The following is a 12,557-nucleotide window of genomic DNA, read 5'->3' as shown; positions in this document are numbered from 1 at the left end:
GTCCCTGGCTTCTTTTTGCTCAAGGCTAGCACTCTGCCCCTTGAGCCACAGCACCACTTCTGGCCATTTTCTATATATGTGGTGCTGGGGAATCGAACCCAGGGCTTCATGTATATGAGGCAAGCACTCTTGCCACTAGGCCATATTCCCAGCCCTGTGAATGATTTTTTTACTTGATGAGATGCTGTTGTTTTGTTATATGCATTATTATAGCAATAGAGGGCAGGATACCTTTACATCATTCTTTACTACTTCAACCAAAAATTCATATTATATTGTTCCTAAAGAAAGGCTAATATTAAATAATGGAAATGATAATCCTTAAATCTAACTTTCTTTCTTTCTGTTCAGTACAAAATGAGAGAAGAAATGAGGCAAATATACTGACATCCTGTTCTATCTATATATAAGTAAGACTTTAAGAAGGGAGTAAGATCAGATGTTAAAAGAGCAGGCCACTTGTGACCCAATGACAAAATTTTTTTCCAGAGCATCATGCATGGTGATAGTTTCTAATTTGAAATAATGGAGCAGCCTGTAAACATGACTCAAATGCTATTAATATGAGTGAAGAGGTGTTGAGAGATACAGATGTCTTTTTGTTTAATAATGACTTGGTATGTCAATTTCAGTGATTTTGGTATGTTTTCCTAAAGCAGTTATCCAAAGGTATTCCTCAATATCCAGTTCTATTTTCATGTACTGCTACATTGTTTGACTTGACACATCTTGGAAGTAATGTTGGCTTTTGGCTTATAGAACAGCTAGGAAAATTAAGGTTAACCCCAAGCTGGGGAAGTGTAATAGGTTCCAGATTTTCAACTTTTGTCACATGTTGCGCATGAGTTTATTTAATTATGCTGGTTATAAATTAAAGTCATGTTTCAGGATATTTATTTGACTCACTGCCTATTCAAATAATTCACATTTTAAGAGCACAATAAAATTAATTTGTTTAAAAATATATCTAAGTATCAGTTTCTTGTTATTTTTCTTATCCCAGAACACAGCACTTGGCTTAACATCCAAGACAGTGACTGGCCATTTTTTAAATTATGTTCATGATTTATCTCTTTAGGATTTTTCATATTTCATGTCCTTTTTTATTGGTCTTCCTAATATATTCCCAAGGTGTTTTCTTTAATTTTAAACCTAAAAATATGTTTCCCTTAAAAACAAAGAAATGTTCCTCTGTATTTAAAAAATATTTTATTTAACTTTCCACGTTTTTGTGTTCTTTCTTTTATGGTGGCCATTTATTAACTTGCTTGTACATGTGAAATCCCATTTAAGAAACAAAATTACACTGTCTTCAGTTTCATGTTCCTTTCTCCATTTCTTTATGGCTTGGATGGCTGATAACTATACAGGTAATTCTTTATGAAGAGAAATGTAGAGGAAGAGAAAAAGGAAAACTCCCCCTCCTTTCTTCCCTCCCTACCTCTCTCTCTCTCTCTCTCTCTCTCTCTCTCTCTCTCTCTCTCTCTCTCTCTCTCTCTCTCTCTCTCTCTCTTCTCTCATCTCTCTTCCTGGTAAATGTCTTTATTACAAGATGGCCTAGTTAAAACTATGTATGTTTGAAGCTTACTGTCAACAGGATTTAATTCTACTTCTACAACTGCTTATAGAACAAAGCTGAATTAGGAAGTAGTGGCAATTTATACCTTCCATGAATTAGTTATCCTCACATTCTTTCTTGAAACAAGGGAGTCAATGAGGACTTATATATGAAAAGGACAGGCAGGCTAAGGGAAATATTCTTCCCTTGCATGCTTCTATTCTTTTATTTGCACACCTCTGATGGGAGTAAGTAAATAGCTAGAATTGGGAGGAGATAATGCTTCTCAAAGCTGTTTATCTTTAAGGAAATTAGAAAGTTTGAAGTAAGCATTTGAATGATTTCTGAGGGAGGGTTAAATGTATCCTACAAAGCAGTTGTGGCTTAGCCAAATTATCTCTTAAGGGAAACGCTGATTAACCTACTTTGATATCTGCTTATGTATATTCCACTGGCAACGCTTAGATCCAACTTTGTGGCTTCTAGAGCACTAATTGTTCCTTTGTTGCTTCTATTATAAATAAAATCAGAAGAATCCCTAAAGAGTCTGTTTTTTATTTTATCCCTATACTTCGCTGTGGAATAGAAGTCGCAGGCATTTGTAGACTTGCTTGTCTTAGCCATGTCATTTCACTTTGGTCATGCAAAGTTGATTTACCCGTTTATGTAGCTGCTCTTAAATCTCTTCCTGATGGGTGTAATAGCACATACCTACAGTCCCTGCTACATGGAATAGGTAGCATGGGTAGAAGGACTGAAATTCAAGGTTGGTTCTGAGCCAAAAAATAATCAGAATAAAAAAGCAACAATAATAAAAATACAAGATCCTATTCAACAACTTTCTAAAGCAAAAAGGACAAGGAGTGTGAGTCGCAGAGTAGAGCATTTGCCTAGTAAGCACAGAGCCCTGAGTTCAAAACTCAATGCCACAAAAATGAAACTAAGTAAACAAACAGTAATAAGTCTCTTTTTGGTCTTGTCGCTCTGCTGTTTGCTCCCGCAAATACTCCTCTTACATCCTTGCTAACCTGTGCTTTCGATAAGGCTAACCACTGCCCTCCCCACACGTTACTAATCTCTGCCTCTTGAGGGGTCACATGACCCAGGTTGACAAGTGGACAATCTCATTGCCAGATGCACACAAAGTCTGAGGCTGAGCTAAACTACACACTGTTGCCCTGTTCAGATTACTTCCTAGTACTATCGTCTGTGGATAAAGAGTATTTCTATTTTCTTCTGGCTTCAGTTCCTATGTAGTTATAATCTGAAAAGCTATATGGAAGATATTTTCTTACTCTAATTCTATTACATAAAAGCCATCATGTCAATTTTCCTGCTACACTTGATACATTACCCAATTAATATTCCTATAGTAATGCAGATATAAGTACTTCTATTCTCCACACTGTACAGATGAGAAGCTGAACATTGTATTTTTCCCTGTAATTTCTCCCAGACATACCATTAATATGCAAACAGGCGTCTGTCATTAACTTAGTTGTCTGCTGTGGAGCCTGGGCTCTTAACCACTATAATGTACATTTTCCAGTGAGCAGAGGGAAACCAGCAATCAACAGGTTTGCAAACATTCAAGTAAAACATATGTTGGAAAATGAAGGGAAAGTTAAAAATTTACAATAGAGAATCATGACTCTGAGGGCCTTCAGTCTGTTAGAGTTTGGAGAGCAATATACACACATCCTTAACAGTGATGGGATGGGAATGAAGATCCCCAAACTAAACTGAATGCTAGCTAAATACCTGCCAAGCTAGATTCCAACTCTAGGCAACTCTGGGGACATTGTGTTACCATCAGTGGGAGGTTTCTAAGAGCTAAATAATGAGCTTGCTTGGTATGTTATTATTTAGTCTGTTTATCTGTTCATTGGTTTACAGTTTTGATGATACCACAATAAATACTGAACTATTTCAGCTTAAATGAAAAGAAAGCATTTGTAAAGCTGGGCATCAGTGGCTCATGTCTGTAATCCTAGCTACTCAGGAGGCTGAGATCGACAGAAAGTATATGAGACGTTTATCTCCAACTAACCACCAACATGCTGGAAGTGGAACTGTGGCTGAAGAGGTAGAGTTCTAGCCTGGAGTAAAAAAAAAGTTTAGGGACAGTACACAGGCATAGAGTTCAAGCCATAGTAGCAGCAAAAAGAGACAGGAAGTGTCGGAGGTTTTAGCCCACCTGTCTTCTCCTGACCAGCTGGAGAAATGGGAGAAGCATGCCCCGACTGGGACAAGCCAAGAAAGGAAAAGGCCCACAGACTGCCTGCACCCAGCCCTCCCTCCCCGCAGGACAATCAGAGCGTCTGGGAAACAAGTCAGCACAAGATCTCGGCTTATTGAGGAAGTTCGCGCAACTAATAAAAGACACAAGAGCCAATCAGATCAAAGATGGGCAGGAAGGGGAGGGGTGTACGTGCACCTATCTAGGGACTGTGAGGAGAGGCATGAGCTGTCCATCAGGGCGGAAGAGCCAGGGACCAATCCTAGAGGCAGCCTGATTTTTCATCACAGCCCACAGAACCGCCTCCCCGCTCACCATCAGGTGCCATCTTAGCCACACATGGCCCCAGGACTGAGAAACAGGCGGGGCCAGCTAGTTGACTTCCTCTTTCTGATGTAACATATCTGGGCCTGTCCCACAGGGAAGAAAGGAAGGCAGGAAGGGAGGGAGGGAGGGAGGGAGGGAGGGAGGGGAGGAAGAAATAAATAAATAAATTTTAATAGAATAGATTTGGTAGTTGGGCTTACATTATAACATACAATTAATCCAAACAAAATGCCTCTAATATTTAATCTTACTAATTTTATTTATTTAATCACAGACAAATTTAATTATAGAGAAGGTTTCAGATGCCTTTTCTAACTGAGGAACTCAACAGTTTTATAAATAACAACTTTCCCCTCTAGAGCTGAAAGAGAACCATCAGAATTTTGCAGGGTCTTGGTGAGAAGAGACAAAGTATTTTATATGGAGTGCCATGACATAATTGAAATACAAAGAATCAGATATATATATATATATATATATATATATATTTCAATTCAATTTTACGGAATAGTAGGAAAATGAAATGCAAATTATTTAGCATCCTTGATTCTTGTAACTATCACATGAAGAAAAGTAAAGTTTAAATGGATATATAAATGTGGAATGTGCTCAGTGTTAGAATTCCCATGCTCAAGAATGTAACTGCATTGTGTGGTTTCTGTCTTACTTTTCTCATTTATTAAATTAAAATTATAGGAACTTGCAAGACTGACTATCCCATGAGAAAAGTATATTTAAGAAAAACATAGTCTGCATATAGAAGGGACTCAATAAATGTCAGTATACACTGCCTTTTCACTTGAATTCTTAAAAATATGAATGCATTTTTATTTTCACTGGAACAGATATTTCTGATATATTTTAAGAAGAAAAATACTATATATCTGGAAATTATGTTCTTTTGAAAATTTATTAGCCTAAGTTAATTGTACAAAGGGGTTTAATTATGATACTTACAACCTACATATAATGTACTTTGATTAAGTTCATTCCCAACTATGTTATTTTTTAAAAAATTCACTCTCTTCTACTTTAATAGTTTTAATAGTTTTCAGTGCATTTTGTTGTGCTTGAATGCGTACATTCTTGATTTGATTTGTTACAACTCCACATTTCCCCTGGAAAGACATCATAAAACCTTTAGGACGAACTAATAAAAACCTACAGATAAAATAATTTATACATACATGCATAATGACTTGGTTAATATTGTCTCAATATGTTAAAAATAAAAGTAGTTCTCTGTAACCATAGGCAATCCAAGAAAACACGAATTGCCTCATTGATACTGTAGAACACAATGATTCAGAAAAGAAAGTTTTAGTCCTTTGTCACATATATTGGGCCCAAGCTTTGTGACTGATAGTCACACATAATCCCTTTTCTGCCTAAAAGTATTTTGCACCCTAGGTCCATTCTGTTTTCCCTTATGTTAGAATGGCGAATAATGCAGTACATAGTCGCTTCTTTTTCTGATTTAATATTGGTGAAGGCACCGCTCTCTTGAAAATTCTGTTATAATTCTCCGTGGCAACTGCGAGTTGCAGATCTGGAGATAAAGCATAAACTCCCACCCCATCCAGATTGTTTTAGCTGAGCGTTTCTAGGCGTTACTTCTTATGACCTCAACCATGCATTGCAGGCAATCAGGGAGGCACAATTCCATACCCAACTCCCTAACTCCTTGGCTGCTCCTGAATATAGCTCTATTTTCCATTAGCTGGGCTGGAACATCCCCACTGATTAGAGAAAGGGCAGCCCTTTTCAGTTATAAGCACAGTTCTGTAAAGGAGTAAGTAATAATGGCATGGATGGTGATTTTTTTATAGTCAATTTCACTTACATTATAAGAAATAAATTCTTCATCACATTTTGTGAGCAGGAAAGAATGGATCTCAGTGAAAGTTAGACCAGGAACAGTAGTTGCAAGCATAATTGAAATCTGAGCATTTAAATCCAGTTCTGTTTGATTTACTTCCAAACAGGTATTAAGCCCTTACTATAATGCAAAAGAGTATGCTCAATGCATATGTGCTGAATTAAGTGTGTCAAAAATCTGTTATTTAGATGGGTCCATCTACATTTAATACAACCTTAATTTTCTGCAGGTATGCAATTTAGCTAGCTATGGATAATGTTGATTTCCTTCTTATCTTCTCATGGTTACCCATGAACTTTTAAAGCCATCTTACATTCTCAGAATAAATTTGATTAAATCAAAGCTAGTTTCGTGAAGAAAATCTTCTGCTTGGATTTCAAGAGAACATCAAATTAACAAAAAAAATTTGAATCTTATCAATGTAACCAAGCTGTCTTTCTATCAAGATGACTTAAGGTTGATCAGTATGGTAGAGGGATTCTCATATGCTTTTGCTAGCTCTTGTCTTCTGGTATTCACATGCTTCTGTGATTCCCTCATACTGAGTGCAGATTCCCTAAGGACTTTCTTTCTAGTTACCAGAGTTGGGAACATTTTTTTTTAGCATTTATTATTTACAGTGTTTGCTTCCATATTGAATAGGCAATATATTTACCTACTCCAAAATCCAAATGCACACAATTATAGTAAGGATTTGTCTTCCCTGTCTCTACCTCAAATATACATTTTCTATTTCCCAAATAATCCAATTATTCAGTTATTTTGAATCCTAGAGATATTTTATCGCTCAATGATAGCATATCAAGCACTCTGGTTCTGAAAAAAATAAACAATATATCTTACGATTGTTCTATATCAATACCTGAAGGACCATCCTTTCTATGCTGATATTATTAATGTACTATAATTATTTAACATCATTGCTATTTAGGAATAATGGTATTCATATACCCTATAGAATACCCTATTTTAAGTACACTATAATTTATTTGGTAGAATATGGTTCTCCTATAAGGATAAGCTTAGGCATAAAGATGAATCACAGATGTTTGTCTTCTTAATTGACATTAAGATGACCCAGAAAAAATGTTGCTGGTAGCTGCTGATGAAAGCTACAGCTAGTCTTTTCTGGAGCAGGTGACAACAAACTAGGCTCCACATTATTCTTGGAAATAACTTTATAAATAGCAAGTCCCAACCACAAATCCAACTGAACAAAACAAGGGAAAAGTGAAGAAACATAGCAACTGGAAAGAAAATAAACAAAGGGTGGAAAGAATAGACAGCAAACACATATCCACTGGCGTCCCAGAAATGCAGGAACTAAGTTCAAACAATTGAAAGCAACCATCATGAGAATGGGTGAGAACATCATGAGAGAGAATGGCACTTTAGGGACACTTGGACAACTCACGTGCCAATAAATTTCAGAAATTTTCTTTTGTCTTTGAGTATTCTGACTTTGATTATTACGGGATTCATTAGTTTTCCTTTTTTTATAGCTGACATTTCCCTTGTTTTCTTTTTTCCACTTCTCGCTTTTATGTCATGTTTAAAAAGATCTTAGCTTCTCTGGCCTTATGTATAAAAACTGTTACCATGGTTTCTACTACTTTGCTGGCTTTGTATTAAGTGATATTAGTGATCCAAGTAGGCTTTCCTTCAGATGGCTAGCCAACTACTCTGATGCCATTAATCAAATCATTCTTTCCTTTCGTCACTAATTTTAAGTGCCTTTTCTAATCTGCAGATAGATTTGAAACTGTTTCTTATCTTCTGTCCCATTAGTTTATTTTTGTCTGTAATGTATGTACTCTGTAAATTACTTTCTACTGTATTATTCTTTTAGAATTTGCATGAACATTCCTACTGTTTCACATTGATTTTGAAAACTTTCAAAATTAATTTGGGGGTACTTTTAGAATAAGTTACACTTAATTATACATTGATTTGGAAAAGATAGACATTTTAATGATGTTAATTCTTCCCATCCAAGCTACTCTTGAAGTCTTCTCATTTCTCAGATGCATTTACAGTAGGTTCATTTCACAGTTTTCTTTAGCTAGGTCTTTAACATAAGTTTTCTCATTTTAAAAATACATATTTTGCATTGTAGCCTTATTCCTTTATGCTTTACACCTTAAAGTCGGTGTTTGTTTTTACCTATGTAGACTAAGAATTTGTGGAAATGAAATTTAACCACAACCATCTTACCAGGTTTTTTTCTTTCTAATAATATAATCTCTTTGGATTTTCAAATATGCAGTAAAATAATAAATATTTTTCCACTTTCTATACTTTATTTATTTTTTGGCCCTTGGTGCTTTTATTGGATCATTGACAATTCTTTTGTGTCTTAACTAAAGTGGCTGACATTCTAAGTTACATACAAAAAAGCATACCCTCCACTTCAGTACAAATATTAACAATTTAACAGCACAGTTCCACAAAGAAACTTCCAGGGGGGGAGTGATACAACTTAATTTGGTGTAAAGTCCTGAAAATAATTTTATGTCAACTTTCTGATCATTTAATATTACTTCCCAGTTTCTATACATTTAGTTCTTGCCTTTTGTTTAACTATATTAGTTATATTTCTAGAATTGAAGTTAAATATCAGTGCTGATCGTTACTTATTTATATGGAATAAATGCCTAAAAAGTATTTCCAGTTCAAATACAACAAATCTTTCATTATTTTTATAATGGAAAAGTTTTGGCTGATTTTTGTTCCAGACCTTGAACTCAAGACCTGAGCACACTCTCTGAGCTTTTTTGCTCAAGGCTATTGTACAACCACTTGAGCCACAGTTCCGCTTCTGGCTTTTTTGATAGCTCATTGGAAGTAACAGTCTCACAGATTTTCTTGCTTGAGCTAGATTCAAACTGTTATCTTCAGATCACAGCCTTCTGGGTAGCTAGGATTACAGGCATGAGCCACTGGCACCCAAGTGAAAAAGATATTTTATGTGAAAATTTATATTTGATTCATATTAAGCTTAAAATTTGCTTTTTGTTTGTTCTCATTTCTTTTCATTTGGATATTCAGTGTAGTGTTTTGAGTTGGTTATATTGCTCAGTTCATGAAACATTAATACTCATAGGACATGAAAGCCCCTTCTTTTAAAAAAAATTCACTTTTCTCCTTTATTCCATATTTCTTTCCTCACTCCATCACATATTACCATCATCATGTGTTTAATATGGGTTGCTTTGGTTCAGACTGCATATGTTGTTGAAATTTTCATTGATGTGCATGTATTATTAATTTACACAAATGGTTTTATGTCATTCATTTCAGTAAGCATTGTGGTTCCATGACCTATTATATTGCTGTGTAAAACTAAAATCTGATCTGTTGCTTCTACTACTCTAATATACTACCTGAGTGCATGGACCATATTTTACTCATTTGTGCTTTGATGCATGCCTAAGTTGTTTACAAGTCCTGGCCAAATTCTCTTGCTTGATACTGTGGATATTGTGTGAGAATGAGGAAATGTTGGGCTTTTTCACTCAGGATCTTTGGTTATGTAACATCTACAAAAATTATACTAAGTGAAGTGAGCCAGACCCAAAGAAACATGGACTCTATGGTTTCCCTTATAGGGAATAATTAGCACAGGTTTGGGCAAGTCACAATAGAGGATCACAAGAGACCAATAGCTATACCCTTATGATCCCATAAGATGATGCTAAGTGAAATGAACTCCATTTTATGAAAATGATTGTTATATCAGAGTTGTAACTACTTTCAACATCCCATGTGTATCTGTAGTTTCTACTATTGATGATGTTCGTGTATCACCTTCTTGTGATTGTATCTACACTATCTCTGTAATCTTATCTGAGTGTATGGGAAACAGTGTGTACTGGTATTAGAATTAGGAAATTCAAAGGGAATACCGAAATTGAGAGACAAAGGGTAAAATACGAGAAACAACAACAAAAGCAATACTTGCAAAACTGTTTGGTGTAAGTGAACTGAACACCTCAGGGGGGGGACAGGGGGAGGGGGAGGGGGGTATGAGGGACAAGGTAACAAACAGTACAAGAAATGTATCCAATGCCTAACGTGTGAAACTGTAACCTCTCTGTACATCAGTTTTATAATAAAAACTTAAAAAAAAAGATGGCTCTTCATAATGACACCATCAATCTGAACTTTTTCCATCAAAACTCCAAAATCTTTATGTCACCTCCATCCCTACCAATATCGGAATGAAATCTTTTATACATGCTGACACCTTCAATTTAATTTTTTTACTGTAACAATCACTGGTAGAGTTTTTAAGCCTTCATTTTTAAATCTTTCATTCATGATCTGTATTAAAAAAGATACCACACCAATTTTGTGTTATTAACAGATAGATTTTTCAGTAGGTTATTTACACGTGAAAGATAAGTGAGGATCTTTCATATATTACAATTTCATGATTTAACAATATTTTATTTATTTTTTCTTTTTCTATTAAATCCCCGTCTAAATGTGACATAAGAATTCTATCTCTCAAGCTGTATTATAAAGCTATAGTAATAAAAACAGCTTGGTATTGGCACCAGAACAGGCCTGAAAACCAAGGGAACAGAATTGAAGACCCAGAAATGAAATCACAGAACTATGCCTACTTAATCTTTGATAAAGGAGCTTTAAAAAAATAGGATGGAAGAAAGATAGCCTCTTTAACAAATGGTGCTGGCAAAACTGGTTCAACACCTGCAACAAACTAAAACTAGATTCTTATATATCACCCTGCACCAAAATCAATTCCAAATGGATCAAAGACCTCGAAATAAAAACAGATACCCTGAAAACACTACAAGAAGGAGTAGGAGAAACACTTGGGCTCCTTGGCACAGGATGAAACTTCCTTAACAAAAGACGCAGAGGGCAAAGGAAATAGCTCACAAGACAAACAGAAAGCCCACAGACTGGGAGAAGATCTTTACCGGCCATACAATGGACAAAGGCCTCGTATCTAAAATATATGAAGAACTAAAAAAATTACATTCTTCCAAAACAAAACCACAAAGAACCAATAGCCCCCTCATCAATTGGGCTAAAGACTTAAAAAGAGACTTCTCTGATGAGGAAATGAGAATGGCCAAGAGACATATGGAAAAGTGCTCTACATCACTGGCCGTAAAAGAAATGCAAATCAAAACACCAGTAGGATTCCACCTCACCCCAGTAAGAATGTCCTTTATCAAGAAAACTAACAAAAATAAATGTTGGAGGGGATGTGGCCAAAAGGGAACCCTACTTCATTGTTGGTGGGAATGTAAACTGGTTCAGCCACTCTGGAAAACGGCATGGGGATTCCTCAGAAGGCTAAACATAGAGCTCCCCTATGACCCAGCAGCCCCACTTTTGAGCATCTACCCAAAAGACCACAAAAAAAGAACACACTAAAGCCACCAGCACAACAATGTTCATCGCAGCACAATTTTTATAGCTAAAATATGGAATGAACCCAGATGCCCCTCAGTAGACAAATAGATTAGTAAAATGTGGTACATATACACAATGGAATATGCCTCTATCACAAAGAATGACGTTGCCCCATTTGTAAGGAAATAGAAGGACTTGGAAAAAATTATACTAAGTGAAGTGAGCCAGACCCAAAGAAACATGGACTCTATGGTCTCCCTCATAGGGAATAATTAGCACAGGTTTAGGCTACTCACAGCAGAGGATCACAAGAACCTAATAGCTATGCCCTTATGAATGCATAAGATGATGCTAACTGAAATGAACTTCATGTTATGGAAACGACTGTTATATCACTGTTGTAATTACTTTCAACATGCAATGTGAAACCATAGCTTCCATTGTTGATGATCCTCTTGTATCCCCTTCTGTGGTTGTACCCGCACTATCACTGTGTCTTATCTGAGTACATTGGAAACTGTATATACTGGTATTAGAACTAGGGAAGTGAAAGGGAATAGCAAAATTGAGAGACAAAGGATAAAAAGACAAATGACTACAAAAGCAATACTTGCAAAACCATTTGGTGTAAACCAACTGAACAACTGATGGGTGGGGAGAGGAAAAGGGGGAGGTGGGAGGGGAGCATGAGGGAGGAGGTAACAAACAGTACAAGAAATGTACCCAAGGCCTAACATTTGAAACTGTAACCTCTCTGTACATCACTTTGACAATAAATAGAAAAAAAAATCACATGTTGATATTCTAACCCCCTGATATAATGGTATTAGGATGCCAGGTGTTTTGGTATTTATGTAAGGGAGGACCCTTCATGAATAGGATTAGCATTTTCCTAAGAGAGACTCCAGAGAGTGCCTCTGTTCTCTCTACCACGTAAAGAAGCAATCAAAAGTCAGTCTGCAACCTGGTAATGGCCGTCACTAGATCTCAGTCTTGCCAGAACTCTGATGTTCGACTTGCAACCCACCAGTACTATGAGAAGTTAAGTTGCTATTGTTTGAAAATCACCAAGCTTGTGGCAAATTGTAATGAACAAGGAAAGGGGGGGAAGAAAGGCAAAAAGTCTATGTATCAGTCATTTAAAATTCATTTACTGGGGCTGA

This window comes from Perognathus longimembris, chromosome 12 (genome assembly GCF_023159225.1).
Source record: "Perognathus longimembris pacificus isolate PPM17 chromosome 12, ASM2315922v1, whole genome shotgun sequence".
NCBI classification, from domain to species: Eukaryota; Metazoa; Chordata; class Mammalia; order Rodentia; family Heteromyidae; genus Perognathus; species Perognathus longimembris.
This window is presented reverse-complemented; position numbering follows the sequence as displayed.